Below are 15138 nucleotides of genomic sequence, written 5' to 3' on the forward strand. Positions count from 1 at the left end.
GGGCGGGCGGAGGGAGGGGCGCGCGCCGAGGAGAGTGCCGGGGAGGGGGCCAAGCAACGTGCGTGCAGATTGGTTCTTCGTGGATGGGGCGGGGCCAGGCGGGCCGGCGGAAGCGACGGGCTCGGGGTGGGGCACTGCGGCTGCGTTGACTGAGGGGCCACCCCCGGGCGTGGTCACGTGTATTCGCGGGGTCGGAGGCGCGGGACTCGGCTCTTGAGAGACTCAGGGAGACAGACGTGGGGCAGAACCTATGGGACTGAAGTGACATGTGGCCGGGGCCCGCGCCGGAGCAGGGTCCTAACAGAACCAGCGAGGGCTCGGAGCTGTGCCTGAGGCTTGACGACGCGCCGTAGCCCGGCGGCGCCACAGCTCAGGCCTCTGCTAATCCGTGGCCCACACGCTGATAAACTAAGAGGCGTTGGCACTGGGGCAGAAACCGAAAGACATGACCCAGACTGAGAAAGATATTTCCATACTGAGAAAGTGAGAAGCACAATTGTCTAGATTAAAAGGAGACACTGAGAGGATAGGAGAATCAGAGCTTAGCTCAGATGTTTGTTGACCACACTCTATGTTCCTGGGGATCCACCCTCATAGAAGTTACATTTTAGAGAGAGGAGACATTTATTTATTTATTTATTTATTTATTAGAGACAGCGTTTATTTATTTACTTGTTTGTTTTTAATTAATTTATTTTTTAGAGACAGCGTTTCACCATGTTGGTCCGGCTGCTGTCGAACTCCCGACCTCAAGTGATCCGCCTGCCTCAGCCTCCCAAAGTGCTGGGATGACAGGCATGAGCCACGGCGCCCGGCCAGACAAATACATTTAATACTCAAGCTGTGGTAAGTACTGTGAAGAAATATAAAGCAGAAGGGAGGGCGCGGTGGCTCTCACCTATCATCCCAGTACTTTGGGAGGCCTCGGCGGGCGGATCACTTGAGGTCAGGAGTTTGAGAGCCAGGTCTCCACTAAAAATACAAAAATTAAAGGCAGGCACGGTGGCTCACGCCTGTCATCCCAGCACTTTGGGAGGCCGAGGTGGGCAGATCACGAGGTCAGGAGTCCAAGACCAGCCTGGACAATATGGTGAAACCCCGTCTCTATTAAAATATAAAAACTAGCCAGGCGAGGTGGTGAATGCCTGTAATCCCAGCTACTTGAAAGGCTGAGGCAGGAGAATTGCTTGAACCCGGGAGGCAGAGGTTGCAGTGTGCTGAGATCTCACTACTGCACTCCAGCCTGGGCAACAGAGCAAAGACTCCGTAGGAGGTGGGGTGGAGAGAAGTTATCGAGGCGAGGTGGCAGGCACTTATAATCCCAGCTACTTTTGAGGCTGAGGCAGGACAATGGCTTGAACCTGGGAGGAGGAGGTTGCAGTGAGCCGCCACTGCATTCCAGCCTGGGCAACAGAGCAAGACTCCGTCTCCAAAAAAAGCAAAAGGGATTAGGGAGTGGTGGGTCGAAACACTTGAGAGAGACATTTGTGTTCAGAGACAGACCCAGATTAGTACAGATGGGCAATGTTAACAGAGCAGAGCGTGAAATAGAAATGCAAATATGGAATCATTAAAACCAAAACATGGAGATTTAGAGAAAAATAGACACATCAGGCTCAGAAACAGTCACAAACAACAGAGGTTGAAAAAATAAAAATTAGAGTCCTGAAGCAGGTGGATACTAAGAAAAGCTAAGACAACGAGACAGGCAATGACCCAGGCACTGCCTCTGAACCATTTCCAGTGCCATCTTTGTAGGCAGAAAGAAGAGTAGCAGACCCTATATCTTCTTTGTCCAACACTTCCATCTTTAAAACCATCAACTCTTGACTTCCAAACAATAACAAAGATCAATTAGTCAACCTCAAAGGAGAACAGACAAGGTGTTTGTTTTGTTTGGTTTGGTTTTTGTTTTTTAACCCTCTGGTGGAAGCAGGTATGGTGGCTCACGCCCGAAATCCTAACAACTTGAGGCCAAGAATTCAAGACCAGCCTGGGCAACACAGCAATACCCTGTCTCTAAAACAAGGAAACAAACAAAAAATCCTGTGGGGGAAAAAGGATGTGATACATGAGAAAAGGAATAAACTGCTGCAGCCAAAATGTACTCCTTTGATATATAGGCCATGAAGCAGGACCCAATTTTTTTAAAGACCTAATTCTATTCTCCAAAAAGGACATTTAATATATATACATATATATATATATATATATGTATATATATATATATATTTTTTTTTTTTTTTTGAGATGGAGTTTCACTCTTGTTACCCAGGATGGAGTGCAATGGCGCGATCTCGGCTCACCGCAACCTCCGCCTCCTGGGTTCAAGCAATTCTCCTGCGTCAGGCTCCCGAGTAGCTGGGACTACAGGCGTGCGCCACCATGCCCAGCTAATTTTTGTATTTTTAGTAGAGACAGGGTTTCACCATGTTGACCAGGATGGTCTTGATCTCTTGACCTCATGATCCACCCGCCTCGGCCTCCCAAAGTGCTGGGATTACAGGCACTAGCCACCGCGCCCGGCTGACATTTAATATTTTAATCAGCGGGGCATGGTAGCTCACACCTGTAATCTCAGAACTTTGGGAGGCTGAGGCGGGCAGATTGCCTGAGCTCAGGAATTCACCACTAGCCTGGGCAACACAGTGAAACCCTGTCTCTACTAAAATACAAAAAATAAGCTGTGCATGGTGGTGCACACTTGTAGTCCCACCTACTTGAGAGTAGGGAAGGAGACTTGTTGAACCCAGGAGGCAGAGGTGGCAGTGAGCAGAGATTGTGCCACTCTACTCTGGGTGACAGAGTGAGACTCCATCTCAAAAAAAATAGCCCACAATAACCAAAGTAAAAGCAAGGTTGAAGTGGCAAAAAGTAGACTTGATGCAGAAGAGTATATCAGAAGATAAACATGAGAAAAATTTCAAGAATGTGAAACGAGGTGATGGAATTCTGTAAGAGAAGGTAATATATATGGAGAGCATCTACAGATTCTTTTTTTTTTTGAGACAGAGTCTTGCTCTGTCACTAGGCACCAGGCTGGAGTGCAGTGGCGTGATCTTGGCTTACTGCAATCTCCGCCTCCTGGGTTCACAATTCTCCTGCCTCAGCCTCCTGAGTAGCAAGGACTACAGGTGCACGCCACCAAGCCCAGCTAATTTTTGTATTTTTAGTAGAGAAGGGATTTTACCATGTTGGCCAGGATGGTCTCGAACTCTTCACCTTGTGATCTGCCCACCTCAGCCTCCCAAAGTGCTGGGATTACAGGTTTGAGCCACTGCGCCCTGCCGCATCTACAGATTCTAATTCTAGGCCTCCCCCATGGGAAGACAGAGCAAATCTGTTAGAGGCAATAATCAGAATTACAATTGGAGAAAAGTTTCCTTAGGTTGCAAAAAGATCTGAGGTGGAGGTGGGAAATACAGTGGGATCACTGGGATTGAGAAAAATTAAGAAGAAACCAACAACAACACATAATCTGGGAAAATCATTAAGTTTCAGGGATAAAGAACAAACACTAATAGACCCAGTTAGGGAAAAAATGTTATTTATAAAAAAGCGAGTGCAGTGGCTCACTCCTGTAATCCCAGCACTTTGGAAGCCCGAGGCAGGCAGATCACAAAGTCAGGAGTTCTAGACCAGCCTGGCCAACATGGCGAAACCCCATTTCTACTAAAAATATAAAAATTAGCTGGGCGTAGTGGTGTGCCCCTGTAATCCCAGCTACTTGGGAGGCTGAAGCAGGAGAATTGCTTGAGCTGAGATCGTGCCACTGTTCTCCAGCCTGGGCAACAGAGTGAAACTCTGTCTGGGGTGGAGGTGGCAGAGGGGGGAAGAAAGCTGGCTGGGCAAGTGGCTCATGGCTATAATCCCAGCACTTTGGGAATCACCTGAGGTCAGGAGTTCGGGACTAGCCTGACTAATGTGGTGAAACCCTGTCTTTACTAAAAATACAAAAATTAGCTGGGTATGGTGGCTGGCACCTGTAATCCTAGCTACTTGGGAGTCTGAGGCAGGAGAATCACTTGAACCTGGAAGGCGGAGGTTTCAGTGAGCCAAGACTGCGCCATTGTACTGCAGACTGGGTGACAAGAACGAGACTCCATCTCAAAAAAAAAGCTAAAAACTGGCTTTCTTCAGATTTCTCCTCTGCAACACTTAAAAGCCAAAGGAAAATAGAACAAGGTTGATAACACTTTGAAGGAGTAGGTTTTGAGACTTTGACCCTTCATGGATTATTTCATTCACTCCAGTGCCTTAATTCCTCCCAGATCTTTTTTTAAAATTATATATAAAAAGAGATGGGGGCCAGGTGTGGTGGCCCACGTCTATAATCCCAGCACTTTGGGAAGTTGAGGTGGGCAGATCACCTGAGGTCAGGAGTTTGAGACCAGTCTGGCCAACACAACAAAACCCTGTCTCTACTAAAAATACAAAAAAAAATTAGGCATGGTGGCTCATGCCTGTAATTCCAGCTACTCGGAAGATTAAGGCAGGAGAATTGATTGAACCCAGGAGGTGGAGGTTGCAGTGAGCTGAGATTGCACCACTACACTCCAGCCTAGGTAAAAGACAGGGTCTCACTTGTTGCCTAGGTTGGTTTTGAACTCCTGGCCTCAAACAATTATCCCACCTCAGCCTCCCAAGTAACTGGAATTATTGGTATGCACCTCCTCCTTCCCAGATTTTTTTTTTTTTTTGAAACGGAATATTGCTTTGTCGCTCAGGCTGGAGTACTGTGGTGCAATCTCAGCTCGCTGCAATCTCCACCTCCCAGGTTCAAGCGATTCTCATGCCTCAGCCTCCTGAGTAGCTGGGACTACAGGCCCTCACCACCATGCCCGGCTAATTTTTTTTTTTCGTATTTTTAGTAGAGATGGGGTTTCACCATATTGGCCTAGCTGGTCTCGAACTCCTGACCTTGTGATCTGCCTGCCTTGGGATCCCAAAGTGCTGGGATTGCAGGCATGAGCCACTGTCGCCAGAACCTCCTAGATCCTTTTTTTTTTTTAATTTAAACTCTTATTCAGTATTTCCAGCTGACCTCCCAGATCCTTATTGCTCAGAAGATAGCTCCTGAATTCCACATCAGCATGTTCACCTGCACACAAGACAGCTCTATGTGACATCCCACAGGTTCTTCAGAGCCACAAATTTAAACTGCCATTGGTTAACTGTATGAGTTCTGTGCTGAGACTATTTGAATCTTGGCTGTTCCACTTACCAGCTATGTGTCCTTGACCTCATTTTCCTCAGACTTAAAATGGGATCACAGTAGTGCCTACCTCACATAAATTTGCTGGACAGAGTACGTAAGACAATGTATGTGAAGAGCCTGATACTTATTATGTTATGTACCTACTAAATGTTATCTCTTACCTACCTCACCTAAAACCGTTCCTTATCTTGTATCTGTGGATAACATCACCTTCCCCCACATACTTAAGATGGGGATTCCACTATAATCTTTTAACAACACATTTTACCTCAAGTCTTACCGTGTACCCTATCCAATTAATTATGAACTGTAAATTCTGTTTCTTTAATATTTCAGAAATCTTTGCTACCCAAAGTGTGGTCTCCAGGCCAGGTGTGGTAGCTCATGTGTTTAATCCCAGCACTTTGGGAGGCTGAAGCAGAAGGATTTTTTGAGGTCAGGAGTTTGAGATGGGGCAATATAGAGAGACCCCCATCTCTACATAAAATTTTATAACTAGCCAGGTATGGCCAGGGATGGTGGATCACACCTGTAATCCCAGCACTTTGGGAAGCTGAGGCAGGTAGATCACTTGAGGTCAGGAGTTTGAGACCAGCCTGGATGACATGGTGAAACCATGCCTGTACTAAAACTGCAAAATTAGCTGGGTGTGCTCGTGGGCACCTGAAATTCCAGCTACGCAGAAAGCTGAGGCAAGATAATTGCTTGAACCTGAGAGGCAGAGGTTGCAGTGAGCCAAGATCAAGCCATTGCACTCCAGCCTGGGTGATAAGGGCAGAACTTAATGCAACGGCATGACCTTGGCTCACTGCAACCTCTGTCTCCCAGGTTCAAGCAGTCCTCGTGCATCAGCCTCCCAAGTAGCTGGGATTACAGGTGCATGCCACCATGCCCAGCTAATTTTTGTATTTTTACTAGAGACGGTGTTTCACCATGTTGGTCAGGCTGGTCTCAAACTCCTGACCTTGTGATCCACCCCACTTGGCCTCTCAAAGTGCTGGAGTTACAGGCGTGAGCCGCCAGTCCCGCCTTTTATTTTTTTATTTTTTAGGAGACAGGGTTTTGCTCTGTCTTTTTATTTTTTAGGAGACAGGGTTTTGCCCAGGCTGGAGTGCAGTGGTATAATCATAGCTCACTGCAGCCTTGAACTCCTGGGCTCAAGCCATCCTGTTGCCTCCCAAGTAGCCAGGACTACAGGCACATGTCACCATGCCTGGCTAATTTTTTTATTTTTATTTTTTTGAGGCAGAGTTTCACCGTTGTTGCCCAGGCTGGAGTGATGTGAGGCAATCTTGGCTCACTGCAACCTCTGCCTCCTGGGTTCAAGAGATTCTCCTGCCTCAGCCTCCCAAGTAGCTAGGATTACAGGCATGCACCACCATGCCCAGCTAATTTCTTGTATTTTTAATAGAGACGGGGTTTCTCCATGTTGGTCAGGCTGGTCTGGAACTCCTGACCTCAGGTGATATGCCCACCTTGGCCTCCCAAAGTGCTGGGATTACAGGCGTGAGCCACTGTGCCCCACCTTTTTTTTTCTTTTTGAGATGGAGTTTCGCTCTTGTTACCCAGGCTAGAGTGCAATGGCTCAAACTCGGCTCACCGCATCCTCTGCCTCCTGGGTTCAGGCAATTCTCCTGCCTCAGCCTCCTGAGTAGCTGGGATTCCAGGCACGCACCACCATGTCCAGCTAATTTTTTGTATTTTTAGTAGAGACGGGATTTCACCATGTTAACCAGGATGGTCTTGATCTCTTGACCTGGTGATCTACCCACCTCGGCCTCCCAAAGTGCTGGGATTACAGGCGTGAGCCACTGCGCCTGGCCCCCACTTTTTAAATTTTTTGTTGTTGAGACAAGGTCTATGTTACCCAGGCTGGTCTCAAACTCCTAGCCTCAAATGATCCTCCCATTTCAGCCTCCCAAAGTTCTGGAATTACAGGTATAAGCCACCACACCTGACTGTCCCTCCCCTTCTTTGCTCTTTCAAAAAATGACTCCATTTTTTGAAATGGAGTCTTGCTTTGTCACTCAGGCTGGAGTGCAGTGGCACAATCTTGGCTCACTGCAACCTCTACCTCCTGGGTTCAAGCAGTTCTGCCTCAGCCTCCTGAGTAGTTGGGACTACAGGTACACACCATCATGCTCAGCTAATTTTTTTGTATTTTAATAGGGACGAGGTTTCACCATGTTGCCCAGGCTGATCTCGAAATCCTGAGGCAATCTGCCCGCCTCAGCCTCCCAAAGTGCTAGGGTTACAGGTATGAGCCACCGCACCCGGCCTGTCCCTCCCCTTCTTAAGTGGCTTCCCATCACACTCAGAGTGAGAGCTTTGCTGGTCACTTCTCCACCCTAATTATCCTCTTCTCTCCTTGACTCTTGCTTTCCATGCGCCGGCCATGCTAGACTACCCTCACTTCTCTTGTCTTTTGGTCTTAGCATGTATCACTCTCCCTCCTTGTAATGTATTCTTTCTCCACTATTCCAGCATTGGTGGACATTTAAAACTACCACACTATCATGTCATGTTGTGTCTCACTGCTAATTTTCTTCAGAAAGTTCCTCTTTCCTAATTCCATGGACACTAAGCAACCTTATGATTAGAGTTTGGGTTCGCTTGTAGTTTTCTGACAGAATGTGCCCTGACCAGAAGAGAACCCCATTTGGGTCCTAGGGCAATGACTGTTCATTCTAAGATGAAATTTAGTCTCATCAGTTCCTGCTGAGTCAGGTTAGCATGAGCCAGGCCCAGAGGGAACAATTGTCTAGCTCCACTGACAGCAACAAACTTTTAGAAATGCAAAGTGGAGAACCAGCTTCTGGAACACGGTAAGACCATAACTAAGCTACCATTTAAGCATAAGGCTAACTACATGAATGTCTTTCTTACTGACTCAATGCAGGGGCAGTAATTCACAGATCTGCAGAATCTTAGGAAACAGTGGACATCTACCCAGCATTGATTCCTCCTTCTGGTAGCAGCATCCCAGTTTTTATTTGGTGACCTGTCCCTTCTGCGTTCATGTGGTTTGAAGGGCTGGCCCCATCCCCAAGTTCCAGAGTAAGCATGTGACCCAGGACTCCCTAATCAGAATCACAGACATTGGTTCAAAGGATGGACATGTGACCTGATTCTAGCCAATGATATTCAGCCCAGACTTTTGCAGAAAATATTTGGATAAAGGTGTTCCCTTTCTGCTGGGGTAGTGGGCAGTGAATGTGAGTCTGTAGCCAGACATTCCATGATGCAAGAAACACCTGCTGAGAGGAAGGCAGAGATGAAGACAATTCCCTCTTGCCGCAGTTTGAGGCTGTATATAGCTAAGCCTGGACTTCTGATTTCTGTCATTTAAAACCATAAGAGTTCTGACTAATGCACTCCCCAATTAACTCTGTTTTCTGCAGAAACTGCTCAGAACTGTACAATAAATCGCTGAGACACGAATTAGAAACTCATAAATGATGAGAGAAAAGAACTGGCAATGAGCCTTGAAACTAGCTAAAGATAGAGAGATAACGGAATAAAAACACCACTCAGTAGAGACTGATACTGATAAGTCAAAATAAGTGTCGTTGCTATGGTAACAAACAAAATGCAAAAGAAAAAAATTGAGAAAGAGGATCTTTAAAAATAGCGTTTTAACCTCAGATTATACAGTGAAAACTAGGGAAGAAGAAAGAGGGTAGAAAAGCCAGAGATGGGCCGGGCGCGGTGGCTCAAGCCTGTAATCCCAGCACTTTGGGAGGCCGAGGCAGGTGGATCACGAGGTCAAGAGATCGAGACCAACCTGGTCAACATGGTGAAACCCTGTCTCTACTAAAAATACAAAAAATTAGCTGGGCATGGTGGCGTGTGCCTGTAATCCCAGCTACTCAGGAGGCTGAGGCAGGAGAATTGCCTGAACCCAGGAGGCGGAGGTTGCGGTGAGCCTAAATCGCGCCATTGTACTCCAGCCTGGGTAACAAGAGCGAAACTCCGTCTCAAAAAAAAGAAAAGCCAGAGACTATGTCTTTGTTTTACGTAACATGAGGATAAAATTATTTAACAAATATATATAATTTCATAGAATTTTTCAGTGTGAAAAGCCTTATGTATACCTTATAATTTATGACACGAGATAGAAGGAACAACATAATTCATACAGTAAAAATCAAATACTTTCCTCACATTTGTAAATTAAAAAATAAATGGCAAGGGATTGCAAACAACAATATCAAAACACCAGAAAATTAGAAAAGTAGATGATCAAAGGTTAGATTAGGTATAACAAATAAACCAAATGCAAACAAGTAAAAATGTAAATTTTTAAAATTACTATTTAGAATACTAAAACCTTAGATCACATCAAAGAGCAAACTGAGTATATACTGTTGTTTAAAAAGGTTTGCCTATATATATATAGTATGTGTATGTGTATATATACACACATTATATAGTATATATATATATTAATAATATATGTAATATAAAAAGGCTTTGTGGCTGGCATGGTGGCTCACACCTGTAATTCCAGTGCTTTGAGAGGCTGAGGTGGGAGGATTGCTTGAGACCAGGCGTTCAAGACCAGCCAGGTCAACATAGCAAGGCCCTGTCTCTACAAAAGTAAAAATTAAAAAATTAATTGAGTGTGGTGGTACACACCTGTAGTCTAGCTACCCAGGAGGCTGAAGCAGAAGGATTCCTGGAGCTCAGGGGTTAGAGGCTGCAGTCAGCTATGATCATATCACTGCACTCCAACCTGGTCGACAGAACAAAATCCAGTAAAAAAAAAAAATAAAGGCATTGTGATACTAAAGGTGCCAAATAACCTAACAACACAAAACAAGAAGCAGAGCCGGTGTCAGCATGTATCTACAGTCCCAGCTACTCAGGAGACAGAGGCTGGAGGATCACTTGAGACTAGAAGTTTGAGGTTGTAGTACCATATGATCACGCTTGTGAATACGCATTGCATTCCAGCCTGGGCAATGCAGCAAGACCTTGTCTCTTTTAAAAAAAAAAAATCTATAGGAACACAACTAATAGAAACATAATTATAGGCTGGGCTGAGAGGCTCACACCTATAATCCCAATGCTTTGGTAGGCCAAAGCAGGAGGGTTGCTTGAGGCCAGAAGTTACAGATTATCCTGGGCAATGTAGCAAAGCCCCACTCTAAAAAAAAAGTTAAAAATTAGCCACATGTGGTGGCATGCATCTGCAGTCCTCTCTACTTGGGAGGCTGAGGTGGAAGAATGGCTTGAGCTCAGGAGTTTGAGGCTTCAGTGACCTGTAATAAAATATTATGATATACCATTATCAGACTGTGAGATATAAACAAAAATAAAGATGGGTTAAACAGCAGAATTAATAAGGTCTAAAAACATATGCTGTGTAGGCCAGGCATGGTGGCTCACGCCTGTAATCCTAACATTTTGGGAGGCTGAGGCGGGTGGATCACAAAGTCAGGAGTTTGAGACCATCCTGGCCAACATGGTGAAACCCCATCTCTACTAAAAAATACAAAAATTAGCCGGGTGTAGTGGTGAGTGCCTGTAATCCCAGCTACTAGGGAGAATTGCTTTAACGCGGGAGGTGGAGATTACAGTGAGCTGAGCCGAGCCGAGCCACTGCACTCCAGCCTCAGCAACTGAGACCCTGTCTCCAAACACACACACACACACACACACACACACACACACACACACACACACATGCTGTGTCCTACACCTACATAAAATACATCACCGCCACTCACAGTATCTCTGGAACATTTACAGCGATTTATCCTTTACTGGCCCGTGAAATTATTTTCCCCCCCGCCGAGATGGAGTTTCTCTCTGTCTCCCAGGCTGGAGTGCAGTGGTGCAGTCTCAGCTCACTGCAACCTCTGCCTCCCAGGTTTAAGCAATTCTCCTGCCTCAGCCTCCAAGTAGTTGTGATCACAGGCGCCCACCACCATGCCTGGCTAATTTCTGTATTTTTAGTGGAGATGAGGTTTCACCATGTTGGCCAGGCTGGTCTTGAACTCCTGACCTCAGGTGATCCACCCACCTTGGCCTCCCAAAGTGCTGGGATTACAGGCATGAGCCACCACCCCCAGCCCACAAAATTTTAAATAAATCCAAATAAACGGCCAGGCGTGGTGGGCTCACGCCTATAATCCAAGCACTTTGGAGGCCAAGGCGGGCGAATCACCTGAGGTCGAGAATTCAAGACCAGCCTGACCGACATGGTGAAACCCCGTCTTTGTAAAAATAAAAAGTAAAAAAATAAAAATCCAAGGCCGGGCGCGGTGGCTCATGCCTATAATCCCAGCCCTTTGGGAGGCCAAGGCGGGTGGATCACGAGGTCAAGAGATCAAGACCATCCTGGTCAACAAGGTGAAACCCCACCGCTACTAAAAAAAACACATACAGAAATTAGCTGGGCATGGTGGTGCATGCCTGTAGTCCCAGCTACTCGGAGGCTGAGGCAAGAGAATTGCTTGAACCCAGAAGGCGGAGGTTGCGGTCAGCCGAGATTGTGTCATTGCACTCCAGTCTTCGTAACAACAGCGAAACTCTGTCTCAAAAAATAAAATAAATAAAAATCCAAATAAACAGAAATTGTTGAGGTCAAATCCTCTGATCACAGCACAGTTTAACAAATGGATAATCATACAAAGTTTAAAATTTTTTTTTTTTAAGACAGCAGTTTCACCATGTTGGTCAGGCTGGTCTTGAACTCCCAACCTCAGGTGATCCGCCCGCCTTGGCCTCCACAGTGCTTGGATTACAAGTGTGAGCCACTACGCCTGGCCTAAAGTTTAAAATTAACAAACATCCAACTAAGTGCTTTAGTAGAACACTAGCAAACATTCTACTGAATAAGATTTCAGTCAGATGGCCGGACGTGGTGCCTCATGCCTGTAATCCCAACACTTTGGGAGGCTGAGGTGGGCAGATCATCTGAGATCGGGAGTATAAGACCAGCCTGGCCAACATGGTGAACCCTGTCTCTACTAAAAATACAAAAATAGGTACATGAAGCCGGGTGAGCACGGCCGGCAGGCTACGGGGCTGGGTCCTCGCCCCGGCCTAGGCTAGCGGAGGTGGTGGTGAGGGATACGGACCCTCTGTCTCCCAGCCCCAGTATAAGCTAACAGTGGAGTTCTGGGCTCGCTTCACACATCCCTCGCCTCCGTAGGCAACAAGGAGCGAGGTTGGAACGACCCGCCACAGTTCTCATACGGGCTGCAGAGCCAGGCCGGCAGACCCAGGCACGCACTACTCACCAAGAGGGTCGCCACACCCCAGGATAGATCCCCCAGAGTCCCAGCCTCAGAGACTTCTCCTGGGCCTCCCTCAATGGGGCCTCCAGCTCCTTCAAGTAAGGCTCCCAGGTCCTCACCTGTGGGGAGTGATCCTGCCTCTGGTGTGGAGCCCACAAGTTTCCCAGTTGAGTCTGAGGCTCTGATGGAAGATGAGCTGAGACCTTTGGAACAGGCATTGGAAGACTGCCGTGGCCACACAAAGAAACAAGAATGTGATGACATCAGCCGACGCCTGGCACTGCTGCAGGAACAGTGGGCTGGAGGAAAGTTGTCAATACCTGTAAAGAATAGAATGGCTCTACTGGTACAAGAGCTTTCAACCCACCAGTGGGATGCAACAGATGGCATCCACTGCTCACTCATGGTTGACCATGTGACTGAGGCCAATCAGTGGATGGAGTTAAAAGATTAATTGCGGAAAGAAGAGTCTGTTTTCAGAGGAGGCAGCCAATGAAGAGAAATCTGCAGCCACAGCTGAGAAGAACCAGACCATACCGGGCTTCCAGCGGGCGCCATAATCGTCGGTTCCTCAGACTCACCCGACACCATCACCTACTCCTTGGAGTCCTTCTCTTACTTGGCTCCCTCTTACCACCAACGAGACTGTCCCACTGGGCCTGACCCACCTATGAGGGAAGAGGTCCCACCTGGGCCAGAGGGAGTTCGTGTGTTACTCATAACATGCATTTCAATAAAAACATGTCAGTGGTGAAAAAAAAATACAAAAATTAGCCAGGTGTGGTGGTGGTTGCTTGTAATCCTAGCTACTTGGGAGGCTGAGGCAGGAGAATCACTTGAACCTAGGAGGCAGAAGTGAGCCGAAACCGTGTCATTACACTCCAGTGTGGGCAACAAGAGTGAAACTCAATTAAAAAAAAAAAAAAAGGTTTTAGTCAGGAAGCCAGACTCAGTGGCTCACACCTGTAATCCCAGCACTTTGGGAGGCCGAGGCAGGTAGATCACTTGAGGTAGATCACTCAGCATTTCAAGACCTGCCTGGCCAACGTGATGAAGCCCCATCTCTACCAAAAATACAAAAATTAGCTGATCATGGTGGCAGGTGCCCGTAATCCCAGCTACTTGGGAGGCTGAGGCAGGAGAATTGCTTGAGCCCAGGAGGCAGAATTTGCAGTGAACTGAGATTATGCCATTGCACTCCATCTTGGGTGACGGAGCAAGACTCTCTCTCTCAAAAACAAACAAAACAAAAAAAAGTTTCAGTCAGAAAGGAAATCAAACAGTAACAGGCCAAAAGGATGATGGCTAACACCTGCAATCTCAGCACTTTGGGAAGCAGAGGTGGGAAGACTGCCTGAGGCCAGGAGTTTGAGACAAGTCTGGGCAACATAGTAAGACCCTGTCTCTAAAAAAAATTAGAAAATAGGTCGGACGCAGTGGTTCATGCCTATAATCCCAGTACTTTGGGAGGCTGAGGCAGGTAGATCACGAAGTCAAGAGATCAAGACCATCCTAGCCAACGTGGTGAAAATCCATCTTTACCAAAAATACAGAAGTTATGGCTGGGTGCAGTGGCTCAAGCCTGTAATCCCAGCACTTTGGGAGGCCGAAGTGGGTGGATCACGAGGTCAAGAGATCGAGACCATCCTGGTCAACATGGTGAAACCCTGTCTCTACTAAAAATACAAAAAACTAGCTGGGCACGGTGGCACGTGCCTGTAATCCCAGCTACCCAGGAGGCTGAGACAGGAGAATTGCCTGAACCCAGGAGGCGGAGGTTGCAGTGAGCCAAGATCGCGCCATTGCACTCCAGCCTGGGTAACAAGAGCGAAACTCTGTCTCAAAAAAAAAAAAAAAAAATATATATATATATATATATATATATACATATATATATACATATACACATATATATATATACATATACATATACATATACATATACATATATATACATATACATATACATATACATATACATATACATATACATATATACATATACATATACATATATATATACATATACATATACATATATACATATACATATATATACATATACATATACATATATACATATACATATATATATATACGTATATATATATACGTATATATATATATACAAAAATTACCCAGGCGTGGTGGCAAGCACCTGTAGTCCCAGCTACTTGGAGGGCTGAGGCAGGAGAATCACTTGAACCTGGGAGGCAGATGTTGCAGTGAACTGAGGTTACACCACTGCACTCTAGTCTGGTGACAAAGCAAGACTCCATCTCAAAAATAAATAAATTAATTAAAAATAAAAATATATAAAAAAATTACCTGGGTGTGATGGTGGATGCCTGTAGTCCCAGCTGCTCAGGAGGCAGAGGTTGGAGAATCCCTGGAGCCTAGGAATTCCAAGTTACAGTGAGCTATGATTGAGGCTTACTGCAGCTTCAGCCTCCTGGGCTCAAGCCATCCTCCCACCTCAGTCTCCCAGGTAGCTGGGACTACAGGTGTGTGCTGCCATGCACAGCTAATTTTTTTATTGTTTGTAGAGACCAGGTCTTGCTATGTTGCCCAGGCTGGTCTCCAACTCCTAGGCTCAAGCAATCCTCCTGCCTTGTCTCCCAAAGGGCTGGGTTTACAGGTGTGAGTCATTGTGCCTGGCTGAGCGCCTGTCTC

The 15138-nt window shown here is 46.4% G+C and overlaps 1 pseudogene across 1 annotated transcript; it reads left to right on the forward strand.

Moving 5' to 3' along the window:
• The first annotated feature begins 12217 nt into the window (after positions 1–12217).
• On the forward strand, positions 12218–13235 carry LOC144578738 (steroid receptor RNA activator 1 pseudogene; annotated as a pseudogene). Its single transcript, XR_013525097.1, has 2 exons — positions 12218–12227; positions 12333–13235. The product of XR_013525097.1 is annotated as a steroid receptor RNA activator 1 pseudogene (transcript).
• Positions 13236–15138: the final 1903 nt, after the last annotated feature.

This window comes from Callithrix jacchus, chromosome 1, assembly GCF_049354715.1.
Source record: "Callithrix jacchus isolate 240 chromosome 1, calJac240_pri, whole genome shotgun sequence".
In the NCBI taxonomy this organism is placed as follows: Eukaryota; Metazoa; Chordata; class Mammalia; order Primates; family Cebidae; genus Callithrix; species Callithrix jacchus.